General features: G+C 46.8%; 1 protein-coding gene across 2 annotated transcripts in view; it reads left to right on the forward strand.

Moving 5' to 3' along the window:
- Positions 1–5,072: 5,072 nt before the first annotated feature.
- The window catches only part of LOC129853018 (PDZ domain-containing protein 2-like), a 185,953-nt gene continuing 177,338 nt past the window's right edge, over positions 5,073–13,687 (forward strand). For both annotated transcript variants that reach the window (XM_055918648.1, XM_055918649.1), the window contains exon 1: positions 5,073–5,422. The gene's annotated coding sequence lies outside the window, so the exon portion shown is untranslated. The remainder of the gene's footprint in view (positions 5,423–13,687) is intronic.

The following is a 13,687-nucleotide window of genomic DNA, read 5'->3' on the forward strand; positions in this document are numbered from 1 at the left end:
TACACGGGCCCATAGCCCACAGGGCCCTTACCCATAGCCCACGGGGCCCTTACCCGGGCCCATAGCCCACAGGGCCCTTACCCGGGCCCATAGCTCACAGGGCCCTTACCCGGGCCTATACCTCACAGGGCCCTTACCCATAAACCATAGGGCCCTTACCCGGGCCCTAGCCCACAGTGCCCTTCCCCGGGCCCATAGCCCACAGGGCCCTTACCCGGTCCCGTAGGGCCCTTACACATAGGGCCCTTACCCATAGCCCATAGGGCCCTTACCCGGGCCCATAGCCCACAGGGCCCTTACCCACAGTGCCCTTACCCGGGCCCATAGCCCACAGGGCCCTTACCCATAGTCCACAGGGCCCTTACCCATAGTCCACAGGGCCCTTACCCATAGCCCACAGGGCCCTTACCCATAGCCCACAGGGCCCTTACCCATAGCCCATAGGGCCCTGGGGGCAGCAGCCCACTGGCCAGGGGGGAGGGCAGCAGTAGCCCACTGGTCAGGAGGGGAAGGCAGCAGTAGCCCACTGGTCAGGGGGGGGGGGGGGGGGCAGCAGTAGCCCACTGGTCATGGGGAGAAGGCAGCAGTAGCCCACTGGTCAGGTGGGGAAGGCAGCAGTAGCCCACTGGTCAGGGGGGGGGGGGGGGGGGCAGCAGTAGCCCACTGGCCAGGGGGGAGGGCAGCAGTAGCCCACTGGTCAGGTGGGGAAGGCAGCAGTAGCCCACTGGTCAGGGGGGGGGGGGGGGGCAGCAGTAGCCCACTGACCGGGGGGGGGCAGCAGTAGCCCACTGGTCAGGGGGGGGGGGGCAGCAGTAGCCCACTGGTCAGGTGGGGAAGGGCAGCAGTAGCCCACTGGTCAGGGGGGCAGCAGTAGCCCACTGGTCATGGGGGAAAGGCAACATTAGCCCACTGGCCAGGGGGAAAGGCAGCAGTAGCCCACTGGCCAGGGGGAAAGGCAGCAGTAGCCCACTGGCCAGGGGGAAAGGCAGCAGTAGCCCACTGGTCAGGGGGGGGGCAGCAGTAGCCCACTGACCGGGGGGGGGCAGCAGTAGCCCACTGGTCAGGGGGGGGGGGGGGGGGCAGCAGTAGCCCACTGGTCAGGTGGGGAAGGGCAGCAGTAGCCCACTGGTCAGGGGGGCAGCAGTAGCCCACTGGTCATGGGGGAAAGGCAACAGTAGCCCACTGGCCAGGGGGAAAGGCAGCAGTAGCCCACTTGTCAGGGGGGTGGCAGCAATAGCCCACTGGTCAGGTGGGGAAGGCAGCAGTAGCCCACTGGTCAGGGGGGGGCAGCAGTAGCCCACTGACCGGGGGGGGCAGCAGTAGCCCACTGGTCAGGTGGGGAAGGGCAGCAGTAGGGGGGGGGTGGCAGCAGTAGGCAACTGGTCAGGTGGGGAAGGGCAGCAGTAGGGGGGGGGGGGGGGGGGGGGGTCTGATTGTTCAAGTAAAAAGAGTACTGCAACATGATTCTAGATCATAGTGAAATGAGTTTCATGAATCCTGGGTCGTCTCCGGCCCGGTAAAACGCCCACTGGACTAGATCAGATCAAATAAAATGTTATTTGTCACATGCTTCGTAAACAAAAGCTGTAGGATAAACATGTGTACAGTGGACTGACTTTACGTGTCCTTTTCCCATCAATGCAGAGTTAAAGATGTAAATAATTAAAAATATTTGTAAATAATTCAACCAACTTCCTCAACTAATAGAAGTTGCAGATGTTAATTGGCTGTTAAAATTTTTATTTATTTATTTTTACAATAAATAAACATTTACAATGAAATCATTGGTTTTACTTGTTTATTACATTAACAAATTATTAACCGGGATTAATAATCCTTTATACCTAATTTTATAAAGATATAGCCTTCTAGGGATCTGATTGGATAATATAACAAGTTCTATCTCATTATTCTGTCAACTTCTCCCTGATTGGACAAAGAGCTCATAAATCAATGGCGCTGACCCCGCCCCATGCAGTCGGGGTTCTGCTCTGAAGACGGAGCATGGAAATATTGTTTACGCTCAACCGCAGCAACACGTAACTGCATCTACACAAAAAGACTTCCGGTTTTCTGATTTTGCCTTGAAAATAAAAGTCCGCGGTAAACCCCTATGCGTCTGATGTGGTACAAAATCAATCTTTTTTTTTGTAGCTTTGCATAGTCAATATTTAAATTCTTTTACAAATTATAACTACATGAGGGTAAACTAAAGAGAATTACTACTTTATATAAAGATAAATAGTATTATAAGCTGGAGCACATTGATAAATGGTTGAAGCTTAAGTAAATTAATGTAAAGAAAATAATAATAGCCTACTGGTATAAAAATATATACACTATATATACAAAATATGTGGACACACCCTCAAATTAGCAGATACGGCTATTTCTGCAACACCCATTGCTGACAGGTGTATAAAATCGAGCCCCCCCCCCACAATGCAATCTCCAAACATTTGCAGTAGAATGGCCCGTACCAAAGAGCTCAGTGATTTTCAATCTGGCACCGTTATAGGATGCCACCTTTCCAACAAGTCAGTTTGTCAAATTTCTGCCCTGCTAGAGCTGCCCCGGTCAACTGTAAGTGGTGTTATTGTGAAGTAGAAACGTCAGGGAGCAACAATGGCTTAACCGTGAAGTGGTAGGCCACACAAGCTTACAGAATGGGAGCGCTGAGTGCTGAAGCGTGTAAAAACCGTCGGTTGTAACACTCACTACCGAGTTCCAAACTGCCTCTAGAAGAAACGTCAGTACAAAAGAACTGTTCGCCGGGATCTTCATGAAATGGGTTTCCATGGCCGAGCAGCCGCACACAAGCCTAAGATCGCAATGCCAAGCTTCAGCTGGAGGGGTGTAAAGCTCTCCACCATTGGACTCTGGGGCAGAGGAAACGCGTTCTTTCGAGGGATAAATCATGCTTCACCATCTGGTAGTCTGACGGACAAATCTGGGTTCGGCGGATGCCAGGAGAATGCTACCTGCCCCAATGCATAGTGCCAACTGTAAAGTTTGGTGGAGGAGGAATAATGGTCTGGGGCTGTTTGTCATGGTTCGGGCTAGGCCCCTTAAGATTTACCTTCAATAGAACCAACGCCACAGCATACAATGACATTCTAGACGATTATGTGCTTCCAACTTTGTGGCAACAGTTTGGGGAAGACCCTTTCGTGTTTCAGCATGACAATGCCCCTGTGCAGAAAGCGTGGTCCGTACATAAATGGTTTGTTGAGATCAGTGTGGAAGAACTTGACTGGCCTGCACATAGCCCTGACCTCAACCCCAATGAAAACCTTTGAGATGAATTGGAACACCGACTGCGGGCCTAATTGCCCACAGTCAGTGCCGAGCTCACTAATGCTCTTGTGGAACAAGTCCCCACAGAAATGTTCCAACACCTTGTGTAAAGCCTTCCCAGAAGAGAGGAAGCTGTTAAAGCAGCAAAAGGGGGGACCAACTCCATATTACCGGCCCAACCAGAAGAGGACTGGCCACCCCTCATAGCCTGGTTCCTCTCTAGGTTTCTTCCTAGGTTCTGGCCTTTCTAGTGAGTTTTTCCCTAGCCACTGTGCTTCTACACCTGCATTGCTTGCTGTTTGGGGTTTTAGGCTGGGTTTCTGTACAGCACTTTGAGATATCAGCTGATGTAAGAAGGGCTATATAAATAAATTTGATTTGCTTTGATATTACTGCCCACGATTTTGAAATTAGATGTTCGACGAGCAGGTGTCCACATACTTTTGGTAATGTACTGTACAATTGCAATAAAAACATTTTTTTAAAACATAAAAAAATAAAAATCTTCTTAATTTACTGGTGCTATTGCTCAAGGATGCAATTTGGAAATGTAATGTTTAAGAAAAGTCTTAACGTATTTTTTGTTATATTGCACAAACAAATGACACTGTACAGGAAAAACGATTGATTGTGTGTCCAGTCTACTACACACACTAGAGTCTCTGGAATAGAAAACAGCTGAGTTTGAACAAAAAGACATAGGAAGTGTTGCTGGAGTTTTTTACTGTGGTTAAACAGTTTAAAATGGGTTGCCTGGATACTATATGGCACAAATATAGCAGTGTGTCATAGGACGAATTGTCACACCAACATACCTTCTAATGTGAAATACTAATATCTTATCGTCTTCCTTCTGGTGGACAAATGATCATCAACAGTCACACAGAAGTAAGATCAGGAAACACACCAAACAATCTGAGATCCGTAGTGGGTGTGTCCGTAGTGGGTGTGTGTCCGTAGTGGGTGTGTCCGTAGTGTGTGTGCGTGTCCGTAGTGTGTGTGTGTCCGTAGTGTGCGGGTCCGTAGCGTGTGTGTGTATCCGTAGTGTGTGTCCGTAGTGTGTGTGTGTGTCCGTAGTGTGTGTGTCCGTAGTGCGTGTGTCCGTAGTGTGTGTTTAATCACCACTTCGTCACATCATTGCAGATTGATCTTTTGACGATGTCCATGGAAGCGTTATTTCAAGACGTTCACCAATCCTACTCAACGAGTCTGATATACACATTCTTAGATGACATTAATAATGCAATCATCTTTTTTCTTTAAAACCTGAAACATGCATGAGAACACCTATGTGAGGATGCTATTCATTGTCTACAGCTCAGCATTCAACACCATAGTACCCTCAAAGCTCATCACCAAGCTAAGGACCCTGGGACTAAACACCTCCCTCTGCACCTGGATCCTGGACTTCCTGACAGTCCACCCCCAGGTGGTAAGGGTAGGAAACAACACATCCGCCACACTTCACTGTTGTTATTCGCATGTGATAAATAACATTTGATTTGATTTCATTGGAGGTATTAATTTAAAACCCACTTTTAATGCAAATGTCAGGTAAATATGAACAAATATGAATAATTGTTCATGTTTAGCAATTATTTAGAATATATCATGAATACAACAGGTGTAGAACTTACCGTGAAATGCTTACTTACAAGCCCTTAACCAACAATGCAGCTAAGAAAATATTTGACGTGGGGGACTTTTATTTTGAAACTTTCCGAAGTTCCGTGACCCGGAAGTACCTTTTTAATGCTGCTGATGAGCCGCTTGTGTCAAGCGACGCTACCAAATGACGAACGCGCACAACAGTCCCGTCGTAATTTAGCAAGGATTAATTTATGATTCAATGTAATTTCATATTTAGGCTTCGCTCAAATTTGTGAATACATTGTATTAAGGACTTTTTTAAATGTATTATTATTTGCGTGCAGAAAATAATTTCTCTGGATTGTTTTCAGTTATTTGAGAAGTCTACTCTTACTACTCAGGCGTAAATGAACCCCGTTTTAGCTGAGGAACCCTCAACTAAGGGAAAAGTCCGTGGTTGTATTCGCTAAAAGTTTTTATTAAAAGGTGGAATTTCAGCATTTGCAGTTGGGCAGCAGTTGTACAGGACAAACAGGTAAGCGTTTTCAGAATGTACATTTTTTTTTTACAAGATTCGACTCATGGTGACCCAATGTTGTTGCTTGCGACCAGTCATCAAAGCTCAACTCCGCCTCGATATAAGAGAACGGAGTTGAGGGTGCATCAGCTACCCCACATTTAAAGTGTTCAACAAAACACTGCGATTGTGAAATGATTCATTAACATGCTGTTTAGATGAGGTTATATTCTTCATGTAGTATTTCTTTTTTTAAACGGTTCTTATTCTAAGTGAATTGGTCGAATAAATCCAAAGCTATAAAAAGCCATGTATGTAAGATAATGTATAGGATATATTTCTTTGAACGTCAAGAGCCTGAGTTCCATAATTCAAAGTTGGAGAATCATTCAAGTTTCAAGAGTTACGTTCACAATTCGTTCGCATTGCATTGCAGGAAAAAGCTGGACCAAAACATATATATATAGTTTTTGAATAGAATGGATTTGCAATGGGTGATGTGTTACCGCCTTCTCGACCGCTACATTTGCTTGGAAAAAGGTTAAGGTTAGGCTACGTTATCGAAGTCATGCGTGTCTCATGACAAAGCCCTATAGTGCAGCGCAGGGGACGTTTGCATTGATTTGCATAGTCTGCGGTTACTGTTTTCTCATTTTTTATATTGATGAAATATCAACAGACAGTCATCATTAATCATCATCGTATTCAATCGGTTTTGTTTTCTTTTGTAGCTCACTACCGATGAGAACTTCTCAGTTAGTGATAGCCTGCTATTCTCAAGTTGTTGATACTAGTCTCTTCTGTGTGTGTGTGTGTGTGTGTGTGTGTGCAATGGTTGGGTAGGTTACTTTCGAAATGTAATCCGTTACAGTTACTAGTTACCAGCCTAAAATTGTAATCAGTAACCCCCCCCCCCCCCCTCGCGTCTGCGATGAAAGGTGACGGAGCATTAGAGCGGTGTTTGTCAGACCCTGAGACATCCCGAAAAAATCGGTATTTTCACAAAATTGTCTGTAGCATCCGAACGGTTTGTCCTTTAAAACTATTATATAACCCCTCTGTGGACTCTCAGGAACATGTCGGTTGTTTTGCTCTAGGACGCCTACAGGCCTCGTGTAAAGGTCCCCCTGGTACCAGTTGGGAAAAAAAGACCATAGTCATCACGAACACGGTGTTCTTCATTTTGCTCTACGACCCCCACAAGCGTCTGGAGACTCGTCTGAAGTCGGTACAGCTGATCTGCCAACTCCTGTCTGTAGCAGTGGAGGACGGCTCATAATAATGTCTGGAACGGAGTCAATGGAACGGCATCAAACACCTCAACGACGCGGTTTCCATCTGGTTGAATTCACTCCGTTGACTCCGTTCCAGCCATTATTATGAGCCGTCCTCCCCTCAGCAGCCTCCACTGACCTGTAAGTGTCCAGTTTGGGCTACAGACTACTACGACTCCTCTGTGGAAAGTTGAGACTCTCACGGACACGTACACGTTGATTGTTTTGCACTTGGACGCCCCACAGACTGGTCTGAAGGTCCCACAGTACCAGTTGAAAGAAAATGAATGGACGTATATATGGAGACTGTTTAGTGCTAAAAAAATAAGGGGTTAAATACATGTAAAACAATCCTGATCAACACAATGACAAAATCTAAAGGAGGAGGAACCATCTGTTCCATGTAGGGAATCTGTTATTCAATGCGTTTGTATGGGCTAATAGCAGCAAGGCCAAATACAATTTTTTCATCAAATACTTTTTTCTTGTTTTGTTACTTCAAGGGATCTTAAAAATCAATTAACAACATAATCCTTAGTATGACCTTTAAACAATTCCATATAGCTGAGTAGAACCCCCCCCCCCCCCCCCCCCCCCCCCCCCCCCCCCGGCTTAGACAGGGCTTAGACTCCTATTGGTGAAGAGGCATTAGAAGACAAAGGATCCATCAATTGCATTTAGTGTGTCATTGTAACAGTATAACTTTAAACCGTCCCCTCGCCCCGACCCGGGCGCGAACCAGGGACCCTCTGCACACATCAACAACTGACACCCACGAAGCGTCGTTACCCATCGCTCCACAAAAGCCGCGGCCCTTGCAAAGCAAGGGGCAACACTACTTAAGTCTCAGAGCAAGTGACGTAACTGATTGAAATGCTACTAGCGCGCACCCGCTAACTAGCTAGCCATTTCACATCCGTTACATCATCATAGTGGTCTCTGATTGGTGGTCATCATTTGGTGTGTCATCGTAGTGGTCTCTGATTGGTGGTCATCATTTGGTGTGTCATCGTAGTGGTCTCTGATTGGTGGTCATCATTTGGTGTGTCATCGTAGTGGTCTCTGATTGGTGGGCATCATTTGGTGTGTCATCATAGTGGTCTCTGATTGGTGGGCATCATTTAGTGTGTCATCGTAGTGGTCTCTGATTGGTGGTCATCATTTGGTGTGTCATCATCATTGTCTGTAGAGCTCCGAGACAGGATTGTGTCGAGGCACAGATCCGGAGAAGGGTACCAAAACATTTCTGCAGCATTGAAGGTCCCCAAGAACACAGTGGCCTCCATCATTCTAAAATGGGAGAAGTTTGGAACCACCAAGACTCTTCCTAGAGCTGGCCGCCCGGCCAAACTGAGCAATCGGGGAGAAGGGCCTTGTTCAGGGAGGTGACCAAGAACCCGATGGTCACTCTGACAGAGCTCCAGAGTTCCTCTGTGGAGATGGGAGAACCTTCCAGAAGGACAACCATCTCTGCAGCACTCCACCAATCCGGCCAGACGGACGCCACTCTACAGTAAAAGGCACATGACAGCCCGCTTGGAGTTAGCCAAAAGCACCTAAAGGACTCTGACCATGAGGAACCAGATTCTCTGGTCTGATGAAACCAAGATTGAACTATCAGGACCTCAGACTGGGGCGAAGGTTCATCTTCCAACAGGACAACTACCCTAAGCAACCCAACGTAAGAGTGGCTTCAGGACAAGTCTCTGAATGTCCTTGAGTGGCCCAGCCAGAGCCCAGACTTGAACCTGATCAAACATCTCTGGAGAGACCTGAAAATAGCTGTGCAGCGACGCTCCCCATCCAACCTGACAGAGCTTGAGAGGATCTGCAGAGAAGAATGGGAGAAACTCCCCAAATACAGGTGTGCCAAGCTTGTAGCGTCATACCCAAGAAGACTCAAGGCTGTAATTGCTGCCAAAGGTGCTTCAACAAAGTCCTGAGTAAAGAGTCTGAATACATATGTAAATGTGATATATATATATATATAGGAAGGACAACAGAGCTCCATTATAATTTTCATTCAAAAAAATTAATAAACAGTTTTTGCTTTTGGCTGTAACGTAACAAAATGTGGATAAAGTGAAGGGGTCTGAATGCTTTACGAATACACTGTATTATGGATGTCATACAGATGTAGGATCTTAATTTGTTCACCCTGTTGCGGGAAAAATGTCCTGCAATGTAGGAAATGTAAAAATTCTAGTGTATTTGAGGTTTTTTAAAAGGATTCCAGGCTTGATTTTTTCCCCTGACAAAATATGTATCTTCAACCCGGACAAAAATGTCCATTAATTATAATCCACATAATATTTCACATTTCCTGTTTCCTGCTGTAGAAAACTCAAATTTAAGATCCATCTTTAACTATTTAACACCCTTGGATTACGTCACATTTTATTGTGTTGCAAAGTGTGATTAAAGTTGATTGAATTGTCTTTTATTTTTAATGATCTACACAAAATACTCTCTTCTTCCCCCAAAGTGATAGACAAATGTTATGAAAAACTAAACACTAAAATACCTTGATTAGATAAGTCAAATGTTATAAACACATTTGACAGCTGTGAGTCTTTCTGGGTCAGTCTAAGAACTTTACATACCTGGATTGCCCAATGTTTTCCCATTTTATTATTTTCTTAGTTCTTCATTTTCTGTCGAGGGGATTATGGATAGATGGCAATTTTCAAAGTCTTGCCATAGATTTTCAAGCAATTTAAATAACTGTAACTCAGGAACATTCACTGTCTTCTTGGTAAGCAACTCCAGTGTGGATTAGGGGTGGCAGGGTAGCCTAACGCGTTGGACTATTAACTGAAAGGTTGCTAGATCGAATCCCCAGAGCTGACAAGGTAAATATCTGTCGTTCTGTCCCTGAACAAGGCAGTTAACCCGCTGTTCCTTGGCCGTCATTGAAAATAAGAATTTGTTCTTAACTGACTTGCCTAGTTAAATAAAGGTAAACATTAAAAAAAAAGAACTTGTCCTCTGCAACAGAGGTAACTCTGGGTCTTCCTTTCCTGTGGTGGTCCTCATGAGAGCCAGTTTCATTATAGCGCTTGATGGGACTTTCAAAGTTCTTGAAATGTTCCGCATTGATTGATTGCCCTTCATGTCTTAAAGTAACGATGGACTGTCGTTTCTCTTTGCTTATTTGAGCTGTCCTTGCCGTAATATGGACTTGGTCTTTTACCGAATAGGGCTATCTTCTGTATACCACCCTTACCTTGTCACAACACAACAGATTGTCTCAAACGCATTAAGAAGGAAAGAAATTCCACAAATTAACTTTTAACATGGCACACAGGTTAACTGAAATGCATTCCCGGTGACTACCTCATGAAGCTGGTTGAGAGACTGCCAAGAGTGTGCAAAGCTGTCATCAAGGCAAAGGGTGGCTACTTTGAAGAATCTAAAATTGTTTAACACTTTTTTGGTTACTACATGATTCCATATGTGTTATTTAATAGTTTTGATGTCTTCACTGTTATTCTACAATGTAGAAAATAGTAAAAATAAAGTAAAACCCTGGAATGAGTAGGTGTGTCCAAACTTTTGACTGGTACAGTACAGTACATCTATCCAAATGAAAGATAGTCAGTCATATGCTAGGTATGGGGATTATTTTATAGTCCAAAACAAATTAAAATTGTCAAAACCAAAACGGTCACAACCGAAACAATTGACACCGTAGACACACACTACATGACCAACAGTATATGGACATTCAGATACACTACATGATCAAAAGTATGTGGACACCCGATGGTCTAACATCATTCTATAATCATAGGCTTTAATATGGAGTTGGTCTCCCCCCCCTCTTTGCTGCTGTAACAGCCTCCACTCTTCTGGGAAGGCTTTCCACTAGATGTTGGAACATTGCTGCTATAACAGCCTCCACTCTTCTGGGAAGGCTTTCCACTAGATGTTGGAACATTGCTGCTATAACAGCCTCCACTCTTCTGGGAAGGCTTTCCACTAGACGTTGGAACATTTGCTGCGGGGACTTGCTTCCATTCAGCCACAAGAGCATTAGTGAGGGGACTGATGTTGGGCGATTAGGCCTGGCTTGCAGTCAGCGTTCCAATTCATCCCAAAAAGTGTTCGATGGGGTTGAGATCAGTGCTTTGTGCAGGCCAGTCAAGTTCTTCCAAACTGATTTTGACAGACTTCTGTATGGACCTCACTTTGTGAACGGGATCATTGTCATGCTGAAACAGGAAAGGACCTTCCCCAAACTGTTGCCACACAGTTGGAAGCACAGAATCCTCTAGAATTTCATTGTATGCTGTTAAGATTTCCCTTCACTGGAACTAAGGTGCCTGAACCATGAAAAACAGCCCCAGACCATTATTCCTCCTCCACCAAACTTAACAGTTGGCACTATCCACTGGGGCAGGTAGTATTCTCCTGGCATCTGCCAAAACCAGATTTGTCCATCGGACTGCCAGAAGGTGAAGCGTGATTCATCACTCGAGAGAAAGCGTTTCCACTGCTCCAGAGTCCAATGGCGGCGAGCATTACACCACTCCAGCCAACGCTTGGCATTGCACATGGTGATGTTAGGCTTGTGTGCAGTCTGCTCAGGAGGCTTTGAGGGAGGTTGAACCTCTGACCATGCTCTGTTGTCCTGTTTGCCTGGGGTGAAAACGCGCTCAGGAGGCTTTGGCTCGGATCATTTTGTGTGACCATTGACTCCGGCTGGGCTTAACTTCCATCGGGCGTCGTGATGACTTTGTGAGAAAGATTGGGGCTGCGGAGTCTTCCGGGGTCTTCCGGGGAAGAGACCTCGGGAATGGGGTTGTCTGAGGCTGGGAGAGAAGAGCAGTGGTGGTAGGAGTTGATAGAGGTATCATCAAATAACACTTTGTCACATGTGGGGGGGGGGTTCAATGTAAATAGTCTGGGTGGCCGGTTGATTAATTGTTTGGGGGTAGAAGCTGTTAAGTAGTATTTTGGACCTAGACATGGCGCACCGGTACCGCTTGCCGTGTGACAGCAGAGAGAACAGTTTATGACTAGGGTGGCTGGAGTCTTTAACAATTTTTGGGGCCTTCTTCTGACACCGCCTGGTATACAGGTCCTGGATGGCAGGAAGCTTGGCCCCAGTGATGTACTGGAACGTACGCACTACCCCCCCCTGTAGTGCCTTGCGGTCGGAGGCTGAGCAGTTGCCGTACCAGGCGGTGATGGAACCGGTCAGGATGCTCTTTGTGACCCATGCCTTATCTTTTCAGTGTCCTGAGGGGGAATACGTGTTGTCCTGCCCTCTTCACGACTGTCTTGGTGTGTTTGGACCATGACAGTTTGTTGGTGACACCAAGGAACTTGAAACTCTCAACCTGCTCCACTACAGCCCCGTCGATGAGTATGAGAGCGTGCTCGGTCCTCTTTTACCTGTAGACCACGATCATCTCCTTTTGTCTTGATCACGTTGAAAGGCTGTTATCCTGGCACCACACGACCAGGTCTCTGACCACCCTATAGGGTGTCTCACTGTGGTCGGTGATCAGGCCTACCACTGTTGTTTCTACCCAAGGTTCCTCTGTGTTCAGGGGTTTGGAGACACAGTTCCTTCTCACATTCAGACACACGGTTGTCAAGCGGTCCTGCTGCTGGGTTGTTGCCCTCCTACGGCCTCCTCCACGTCTCCTGATGTACTGGCCTGTCTCCTGGTAGCACCTCCATGCTCTGGACACTACGCTGACAGACACAGTAAACCTTCTTGCCACAGCTCGCATTGATGTGCCATCCTGGATGAACTGCACTACCTGAGCCACTTGTGTGGGTTGTAGACTCCGTCTCATGCTACCACTAGAGTGAAAGCACCGCCAGCATTCAAAAGTGCCCAAAACATCAACCAGGAAGCATAGGAACTGAGAAGTGGTCTGTGGTCACCACCTGCAGAACCACTCCTTTATTGGGGGTGTCTTGCTAATTGCCTATAATTTCCACCTTTTGTCTATCCCATTTGCACAACAGAATGTGAAATGTATTGTCAATCAGTGTTGCTTCCTAAGTGGACAGTTTGATTTCACAGAAGTGTGATTGACTTGGAGTTACATTGTGTTGTTTAAGTGTTCCCTTTATTTTTTTGAGCAGTGTATATATATATATGTGTTAACCAATACGGTTTAAGACGCCGTTAGCCTGAAGAGCAGGTGGGTGAAGTGGGGCAGCAGGTGTTGGGTGACCACTCAGCTGCAGGGGTCACTAATAGGATAAAGGTGAAACCTTCATTAGAGGACAGGGGGTCTTACGTCTGGTTCTTCTTCTAGCTGCAGTGGGAGGTTATTAGCGAGTTATGTCACCGGTGTTTTGCGGTGGTTGGCACCGGTGTTTTGCGGTGGTTGGCACCGGTGGTTGGCACCGGTGTTTTGCGGTGGTTGGCACCGGTGTTTTGCGGTGGTTGGCACCGGGGTTTTGCGGTGGTTGGCACCGGGGTTTTGCGGTGGTTGGCACCGGGGTTTTGCGGTGGTTGGCACCGGGGTTTTGCGGTGGTTGGCACCGGGGTTTTGCGGTGGTTGGCACCGGGGTTTTGCGGTGGTTGGCACCGGGGTTTTGCGGTGGTTGGCACCGGGGTTTTGTGTTTTGTCCCTAAACGGTGGTTGGCACCGGCGTTTTGTGTTTTGTCCCTAAACGGGGCCTGCCTGGCTGAGATAACGTGGGCCTGCCTGGCTGAGATAACGTGGGCCTGCCTGGCTGAGATAACGTGGGCCTGCCTGGCTGAGATAACGTGGACCTGCCTGGCTGAGATAACGTGGACCTGCCTGGCTGAGATAACGTGGACCTGCCTGGCTGAGATAACGTGGACCTGCCTGGCTGAGATAACGTGGACCTGCCTGGCTGAGATAATGTGTCTAGATGTGCCAGTGCCCTCGCCAATTCATTGATGTATATGTTGAAGAGGGTGAGGCTCAAGCTGCATCCGCATCTCACCTCTCTCTCTCTGAGCTCTGTTAACACGGTCTCTCTGAGCTCTGTTAACTCGGTCTCTCTCTGAGCT

The sequence above is a fragment of the Salvelinus fontinalis genome, chromosome 4 (assembly GCF_029448725.1).
Source record: "Salvelinus fontinalis isolate EN_2023a chromosome 4, ASM2944872v1, whole genome shotgun sequence".
Taxonomy (NCBI): domain Eukaryota; kingdom Metazoa; phylum Chordata; class Actinopteri; order Salmoniformes; family Salmonidae; genus Salvelinus; species Salvelinus fontinalis.